This window comes from Daucus carota, chromosome 7 (genome assembly GCF_001625215.2).
Source record: "Daucus carota subsp. sativus chromosome 7, DH1 v3.0, whole genome shotgun sequence".
NCBI lineage: Eukaryota > Viridiplantae > Streptophyta > Magnoliopsida > Apiales > Apiaceae > Daucus > Daucus carota.
In genome coordinates, this window is record NC_030387.2 from 31,063,879 (window position 1) to 31,073,392 (window position 9,514).

The following is a 9,514-nucleotide window of genomic DNA, read 5'->3' on the forward strand; positions in this document are numbered from 1 at the left end:
AGAATGTATTACAATAGCAATTTTATTGTAACACTTATTACTGTTATAGTAACACAATTATTGTGTTACAATAATCTATCGCAACACTTATTTGTAACACTATTTAAGGTATATATGTTACAAAGTTGCAATGTTTTCATAGCCTATTGTAACATTATTTTTATGTTTAGTTTCTCTCCATACCTGCAACATTTAGTGGCAATGTATGATCCATTTTTATTAGTCCATATTGCAATATCCTGTTGGAAATTTAAATATACCATTAACAAATCATATCAGACGAAAAATCACATATAAGATTTCCTTTATAACAATTTACTAAAATTACATAAGAAAACAAAGAATGAAAAATAAAAAAAAATCCTGTCATTTGTGCAAATCCTAGTTATAATAATTTCATATACATTATCTATAATGACTTGTGCACGTTCTTCAGCTTTTGGTGGTTCTGCAGGAGATAGTGGCTCAACAAGTTTTTCATGCAAATTATATCTTGTTTTGGGGTTGAGGTCCAAAAGAGAGATCTCCACATCTTGGTTTGCAAGTGAATCAACTATAGCCATCTTGTTGACACCCACAGTTCCATTGATAGTTCCTGCAGACATAATAGATAATAAGAACGAGACAATCATAATAGATAATAAGAACGGGACAATCATAATAGATAATAAGAACGGGACAAAAAGATTGCACAGACAAGTCTTTCGACAGAAACAACAATAAATTATGAAAAAAAGCAATAAGCATAACCTTGCAAATAGTAAGTCGTTCTAGCTCAGAAATACTCAACTCCCCTGGATTGCATCCTATGCCTCCTTTAGCTCCACCATAAGGTATGTTAGCTACTGCCATTTTCCAAGTCATCAGTTGTGCTAATGCATTCACTTCATCATCAACCTACAAACGTCCATCAACCAAGTTATTTTCGGGTATACGACCCAAATAAATTCTATTTTCTATATGATTCTTGTACTTATGATAAATGGTACCACAGAAGCAGTTTCACAAATCATTCAACTACAAAACAAGTTTATCTTTATGTTGAAAGCAAGAACTTTAATAAATAAACAGAGTGGCTGAAAGAGAGAACAAATATAAAACCGGGAACAGGATGACCTCCATGACTCGACCATATAGAATGCAACCAACTAAATAATTACCTCTGTTTGTTTCCTCTTCCACTGCTCGATTGAACCACCAACTCCTGCGGTTAATACCTCTGTCACAGGGGTTTAAAATCAATCTCTCCCGCCTACAATTGCAGCTTGTCGTCATTTATCTATGCTGCTTCAACTCAGCAGCACCGCAGCACCCTCGTTTACAAACACCCAAGTCCAACAACAACCAACCACCACCGCCTTCCCCCGATTTGGACCACCAGAACCCACCCCTGCAAATACCCATGTGCCTACTTATAATCTAATACAAACACATAGTCGATTCTCACCTGCGACCAGTCTGCGGTGGCCTGGCTTTTCAAGCAATCCTTTAGAGGGAGCAACTAAATAAATGAAGCTGGCTTTTCAAGAAAACAATCATGGATATATAAATGAAGCTGGCTTTTCAAGCCTAAGTAGTTTGCGGTGTTTAGAAAGGCCGAGTCCTTTAGAGGGGAATTGCCTTCTCGAAGATACAAATCCCAGTTTTAAAATTGAACACATTAACAAACAACCAATATATAAACACCACCATAATAATGTGTATCAACAAACCAGGCATTCAATCGATAATAACTAAAACACAAATCTGGCATGCACATTCACAAATAGAATTTAAAGCGTTCAGATTTTCAGACAAAACAACTTGATAAGACTGCCATTGCGATAGTACATTCATTACTACTCAAGACTTAATAATCTAGAAGCTGATAACACACTTAATAAAACCATAACATAACATATAAAAGCCAGAATACATGAATCAATTCAAGATCTCCCCACATACTTGATTCCTTAACGATGAAAGGGGCCTTTGGGATCGAGCTGCTTGCAAATCGCGAGATAAGTGAGATACAGAACCCGATCTTTGGCTCCAGTGCGATGATTCTTGGTGTGCTTGCAGAAATACTTCAATTGCTCAACTGTACAACATCCCAGCATCTGTACAACCCTAGCTTCCAATCTCAAGAAGTTAACACCGAAAGCACAACAAGAAGTACCTACTTATATAATCTAATACAAACACATAGTCGATTCTCACCTGCGACCAGTCTCCGGTGGCCACGCCACCATGGCCACCAATCAGCAACCCAAGCCCCAACCACCATCGATTTAAACAAAATCACCACACAATACGATACACATACATACATATATAAGTACTATATCTCACCTGAAATAGCGGCTTGATCGGTTGATTTGAAAAACACACACGAACCCTAAACCCCCAATTATCTCCCCGCCGCTGGCTGTGGTTGTTTTATAAAACTGATGTTTGTAAAAATAAAATGATTTTATAAATTATTTATACTATACAAAAGACTACACACCCAAGTTAGAAATAAAAGCTATAATTAACGATAAATATGAATTTGGGGCCTAAAAATATTTTTGAATTTAGGAAATAAAAATCTCTAATCTCTAAAATTTCTGGAAATCCCAAATTGATAATATTTGTAAAAACTAATATTTTAAAAATCATTTCTCTATTTTCAGAAATAATGCTCAAAATCAATTTTAATTGCAAATAATTAGAATAATCATTTGCACGCTTTCAAATATTTTTGAATCTGACAGAAAGATAAAATATTAAAATTTTAATATTTCGGTAATTTAGACCAGATAAAACTTTTGGGATCAAATAAAACAAAATTCTTGATTTTGAAATCAAAAGAAAATTTTGATTACCAAAAATAATAAAATAATTGAAATTCTAAATTAACCGCCCAGACAGGAATACATAATTAAAATTGTCAATTTAACATATATCACAATTAAATCAAATAATCACATAATTGCAGCAACTCACAAAATTGTTTTCGAAATCCAACAAATTAAAATAAAATATATTATTTTATTCCTACTCTCTTCAAAATTAATAACACATTAATAAATAATTGCATAAACATTTGAGTCGTTACAGAGAAAGTTTGAGAGAGTGAAATAAAATATGCGGGTTATAAAATTTTGGTGTAATTATAAATTGGTGCCAAAATTTTCACAATCCCGCCTAACAAACATCGAAGCACCGCCTAAATTTCAGCCAAATTTGTTGCGATGTATTGTAACACTTTTTAAAGTATTACATTTGATCTAAAAAAAATTTTTGGCACTTTTGTTTGCAACGCTTTCCTATTTTATGTAACACTTTTCAAAATATTACTATAGACTCGTAAATTTTTGGTCTATTGTAACATTTTATGCAACATAAATGCATGCTGGCGTTGCAATAGGCCATATTTGGTGTAGTGCGTACAGATGAGATTTTGTATGCATATATTTTGAATTTTGTGTTTCAACATAATTTTTTTGATAAAATTGTGATTGTTTTACAAAAAAGACCCGAGGACTAGTATAAAGTATAATTTATCTTACTTAATCATTAGCTTAATTTCAACTTAAAATAATATCATGTTTTAACTTATTTTTTAGTACGAACTATACACATATCTTTTTGAAATTTGTTAAATAATATATTTTTGTTCAAAATACTGTAAAAAAATTATATATAATTATAATCTTAATTGTGAAAATATACATAAATTTGTGTTTATCATTATTTTTCGAGATTACAAAATTTTTAGTATCCCAAATTAGAGGAATATTTTACTAAAGAAAAATAATTAGAATATCACAATTTAAGAAAAGTACTAAAATATAAAGATTGTATAGAAAAAATAGGGATTGGAATAATAATATTCTTATTCAGATTCTGTATTTGTTGCATCGCCATCCTTTATATTTTGTTGGAGCAAAGCAACCTGAAGCTTTGACAGACTCAAGCGACTTGTTTTATTTATATGTATATGCATGTATATATATATATATATATATATATATATATATATATATATGGGGAGGTTTAAAAGAGACGGTTGCTTAGCTAGAGACGAGAGAGACTAGCTAGTAGCCATTGGATTGATTTAAATCCAGTGATCATAATTAATCAAACTATTTATGGATATTCAATAAAAAATCGGTACAGGCGTAGTATTGAGTACAAAATATTGTATTTTTCTTGAGAATACGTACATGTAGCATAGCATTGTATCCGATCAATATCCCATCAAAAAACCTGTCGTTTTTAACAAGATTCTAAACTAATTATATACTATTTGATTGACGCCGATCTAATTAAAATATCGTGAGTATCATTTGAAAAATTATATTCTGTTGCTATAAACAATATTATACATAACAAGGTTTCATGGAGAACTCTGATTCGACTGAAGAATTTTTACACCAATCTGGTTTGGTTTGATTTTTTCTTCTATTCGTGTTTCATATAGTATATGATATAGAACCCTAGTTCATTACATATTTTTCATTCATGGCCATATCTTTTATAGGTTTTTACAGCAACAACTCATTTGAAGGTTCTTGTATTTCTGATGGTTATGATATTGATTTACAAGATCTATGCAAGGATTGGATTCCGGAATGTCCTCCCGGGTCGAAACCATTATTAAATCAATGATTCAATTTCATTGATGAAGGTTTTCTCTACTACAAAGATTATGGGAGATTGTTTGGATTTGATATTCGCCGATCAACTGAGAGAAGTGATAAAGATGGGAACACTACAATCAAATATTTTGTATGCTCTAAGTCAGGACGACCATATAGTAAAGATCAAGAAACGGAAATCCAAAGAAGGAGGACTGTATCTGGAAAGTTCGAATATCCTGCTAAACTATTCTAGGATTTTTTTTGTGTGTGTGATAGGCTTGTTTGTTTCTGACTAGTGTTCTTATAGAGATTCTGATATTATTAAGAGAATTGTATTAAAGTTTTACCATATTAAGAGATTGTATTAAAGTTTTACCATATTCACATTGAAGGTGTACATTAATTCATACGTTTACAATCCATGATGTATCCATTGTATTTAATGATTTTAAAATTTAAATTTTCTTTACTAGTTTCCTTATTTATTCATACGTTTACAATCCATGATGTATCCATTGTATTTAAAGATTTTAAAATTTGAATTTCCTTTACTAGTTTCCTTATTTATGTTTGTGTCATGCAATTTGCTTGCTACAAGTGAGTTCATTACCATTCTTTCAGGATTATCAATGTTATAGTTTAACAAATAAAGAAACAACAGCTTAATAGAATTTTTATTCTCAAATAATAAAATATATAATCTTATACTACAACATTCAAATATTTAACATGATAAAATAAGTGAAAATATAAACAAATATGAAAATTGTATAAAATTGAAAATTCACAATATTTACTCAAAAAAATTATATTAAATTTTATATTAGAACAATTTATATATTATGCATATTACGAGCAAAAAAAGGTTCTAGATCTCTCATTACAATCTTAGTATTTTTTAGAACACCTTAATGAATCTCCATGTTAATCAAGTAATAAATTTTTATTAGTAAATTTTAAAAAAACACAACTATATATTTTTATTATATGGCTACGTAACACCATAAAGAATCTCTACGAAAGAAGATATTGAATTAATATTTGAAAATTTTAAATTAGCAGGACACTTAATGAATTCATTTATTTGTTTTCAAATTTATCATCTAAAATTAAATAAAATATAAAGGTGCAATTTTTATCGTATTCGTAAGTAACATCTTAAAGAATATCTGTGAAATCAGTAAGAAAAAATTTGAAAATATAAGTTATTCCATAAGATATGTTACATTTTGGTGAAGAACTCATGCATTAATATAATTCTTATTTATATAATTTAAAATATTTATACATTGTCATCCAATTTTTTTTTGTAAGGTTGTCATCTAATTTTTAATAAAATTAAATATTGTTAGGAATCAATAATTTTTGATGATAACATATATAAACATTTTGTAACATGTCTTACTTAGAATCTTTATCAAATTTCAGTTGTAATTGTTACATTTCTTGTCTTTGGGAATTATCAACGGATGGGTAGAATAGGATGGCTAATTGTAAATATCCAATGCCATGTAATTTTATCTAAGTGAGGGATATTCAACTGATGAGATGTAACTGTTCAACTGATAAAGACTGGATGATGTTTCAACTGATGAAAATCAGACATTCAACTGAAGACAAAGTGTTCAACTGATGATGCTGAGAAATTCAACTGATAAGACTGGAACAACATTCAACTGATGGAGTTTGTAATTCATTCAACTGATGAGCCGGGCATTCAACTGATAAAGTCAAGAGCAGTTGAAAGAAACCAGAACTTTCAACTGATGAAGCAAAGAGCAGTTGAAAGTGACTAGAGCTTAAGTCTGACAAATCACATGGATCGAATTACACTAAAATAGACATGGAAGCCTAATTAGGAAAATAAAGAAGAAGCAGAAACATACTTATCTCATGCAGTGCAATCTGGATCAAATCAAGATGATGGTCAAAGATGAAGACATCTCAGAAAGCATGCATAAGACAAAGTTGTGCAGCATTGTTTTTAGATTAGAGTGCATTTTGTAATCTAGCTAAAAGCTTTGTAAAACTTGGAGTATATAACCAAGTTAGTAGCATCAGTTGAACTTGTTCAAATTACTTGAGAGAAAAATCTGAGAGTTAGAACTTGTTTGAGTGATGAACCAGCAGCTGTGCGAATTGTAAAACAATCCACAGATTCTTCTATATAAAATCTCACGGGTGGATCATTCAATCCACCCGTATTTTTAATACTTGGTGTTTTTCTGTTTATTGTGTTCTTAGTGTATTGTTCTTGAATCTTTTAAATTTGTAAAAGATTGTATTCAACCCCCCCCCCTTCTACAATCCTTCTCATAGTTGGTGTAAAATAACAATTGGTATCAGAGCGAGGTTCCCAACAAACAGGGAAAAAGATCAACACTGCTAGAGAAAGATGGGAAAGAAGGATGCTGGAGTGAAGATTCCTGTTCTTGACAAAGACAACTATTTTCACTGGAAAGTGAGAATGCATCTGCATCTGTTGTCCATTGATGAAAGCTATGTGAACTGCATTGAAAAAGGACCTCATGTCCCCATGAAGGTCTGCACAAGTATGGGAGCTGATGGTGAAGACATGGTAGGTAAGATGATTCCAAAACCTATCCATGAATATTCTCAAGAAGATACTGAAGAAGTGCACAAGGACAAGAAAACCATGAACCTTCTGTTCAATGGTTTGGATCAAGAAATGATTGATAGTGTTATTAGCTGCACAAGTGCCAAAGAAGTTTGGGACACCATCAGGACCATCTGTGAAGGGAATGAGCAAGTAAGAGAGAACAAAATGCAGCTTCTAATTCAACAATATGAGTCATTCCATTTCAAGGCTGGTGAAAGTTTGAGTGATACATTTAACAGATTTCAAAAACTGTTAAATGGTCTAAAGCTCTTTGGAAGAGTATATCAAGTTAAAGATTCAAACTTGAAATTCTTAAGAGCTCTTCCTAAAGAATGGAAGCCCATGACAGTCTCTCTCAGAAATACACAAGAGTTTAAAGACTATACTCTAGAGAGACTGTATGGAACCTTAAAAACTTATGAGCTTGAAATGGAGCAAGATGAAGAAATTGAGAAAAGCCAAAAGAAAGGGCATTCATCTGTGGCTCTAGTTGCATCTCTGGAGGATACTGTCAAGGACAAGGGAAAGTCTCAAGTTGAAGAAACTGAGAAGTTGGTCAAAGAGGAGAGCTCAGAGTCAAGCAAAGGAAGAAGAAAGGAGAAAGAAGTAGCTGATTCTGGTGAAGAAAGTGATGGAATTGATGAATATCTAGCCTTCCTGTCAAGAAGATTCTCCAAACTAAAATTCAAGAAGAATTTTAATTCTGCAAAATCTTTTAAAGGCAATCCCAAGTCTGATAGAAGCATGGTAGACAGATCAAAATTCAAGTGCTTCAACTGTGGGAATGCAGGTCACTTTACAAATGAGTGCAGAAAGCCTAAAGTTTAGAAAAAGTCAAGTGAAAACATTGACTACAAAAAGAAATATTATGAACTTCTCAAACAAAAGGAAAGAGCATTCATCACAAAGGATGATTGGGCAGCTGGAGATGATTCTGATGAAGAGGAGGAGTTTGTCAATCTAGCTCTAATGGCCAACTCCACAGATCAAGAAGAAAACACTGGAAGCAGTAGTCAGGTATTCACTACAAACCTAGTTGAGTTAACTAAAGATGAATGCAATGCTACTATTAATGAAATGTCTACAGAATTATATCATTTGCATGTTTCTTTAAAATCTCTTACTAAGGAAAATAGTAGAATTAAGGAAGCTAACACCTTTCTAAGTGATAGAAACAGTGCCTTAGAAACTCAATTTATTGAGTTTGAGAAGCTGAAAATTGAGTGTCAGACAGCCAAGGATGATCTCTTGGTTGTCCTGAAAAGAGAAGAGATCATAAGAAAGCAGCTTGATAAGGAACAAGAGATTATTGCCAAATGGAAATCTGGTAGGGATGTTTCCACCAATATCATCAACATGCAAGGTAGAGAGACCTTTGTAGAGAATGAGTGGAAGAGGAGTAAGAAAGTGCTTGAGATATCTGAGAACAGTTCAGGTGATGAGAATACTGATGATGATCATCAGTTGAAAGGCAAAGTCTCAACTGATGAGAGTCATCAGTTGAACAAAAACTCATCAGTTGACAAGAGTGTTCTCAAGAAGCTTAACAAGAAATATGGTCCTGTTAAAAAGAATTTTGTTAAAGGTGAGAATAGTTCTTCTGAGACAAGTGATAGTATTAATAACACTCTTAATTCCAGTAACAAGAACAAGAAGAAGTTGGATACTAGTGAGCATAAATCTGAGGAGACTAAAAAGAAGAAAGGAAATAGAAATGGCAAAATAGGAGTTAACAAGCACACCAATTACACTCCCAATGCTGGTGCTCTTAGGAAAACCTGCAGCAAGTGTGGTAGTGTAAATCATTTATCTGCCAATTGTAAAACTGTGATTGCTCCTAATTTGTCTTTGCCTATTCCTATGACATATGTTCCTCACATGAATTTATCTGCTATGAATATGATGCCTGGTTTATTGCCTCACAATCCTTATTCTCAGCCTAACATGCCATATATGTTCAATCCTTATTTCAATGCCTTTAACATGCCTCAATTTCATTCAAACTTGCATGGAATGAACAATTTATGCATGTCTCAAAGGCCTGTGTTTGAAAACAGAGTTGATATTCCAGTTTCTCAACCAAAACCAAAGATTGAACCTATTCAATCCAAGGAAAAGGTTGAGAAAGTGGAAAAGGCTGCTAAGACTAACAAATCTGGACCCAAAGCAATTTGGGTACCAAAATCAACTTGATCTGTTTGTGAAATGTGTGCAGGGAAACCACAAGAAGAATTTGTGGTACTTGGATAGTGGATGCTCCAGGCACATGACTGGTGATTCCTCCCTG

At 32.4% G+C, this 9,514-nt stretch overlaps 1 long non-coding RNA gene across 4 annotated transcripts; it reads right to left on the minus strand.

The window, feature by feature from the left end:
* Positions 1-275: 275 nt before the first annotated feature.
* On the minus strand, positions 276-2,421 carry LOC108195883 (uncharacterized). 4 transcript variants are annotated; one of them, XR_010285962.1, is made up of 5 exons: positions 2,200-2,421; positions 1,945-2,109; positions 1,161-1,390; positions 751-897; positions 276-595 (listed from the first exon to the last, which is right to left on the minus strand). It is a non-coding gene; the product is annotated as an uncharacterized LOC108195883 (long non-coding RNA). The 4 variants fall into 4 exon arrangements; XR_010285964.1 differs by having other exon boundaries at positions 1,161-1,408; XR_010285963.1 differs by having other exon boundaries at positions 1,161-1,419.
* Between the last annotated feature and the right edge of the window lie 7,093 nt (positions 2,422-9,514).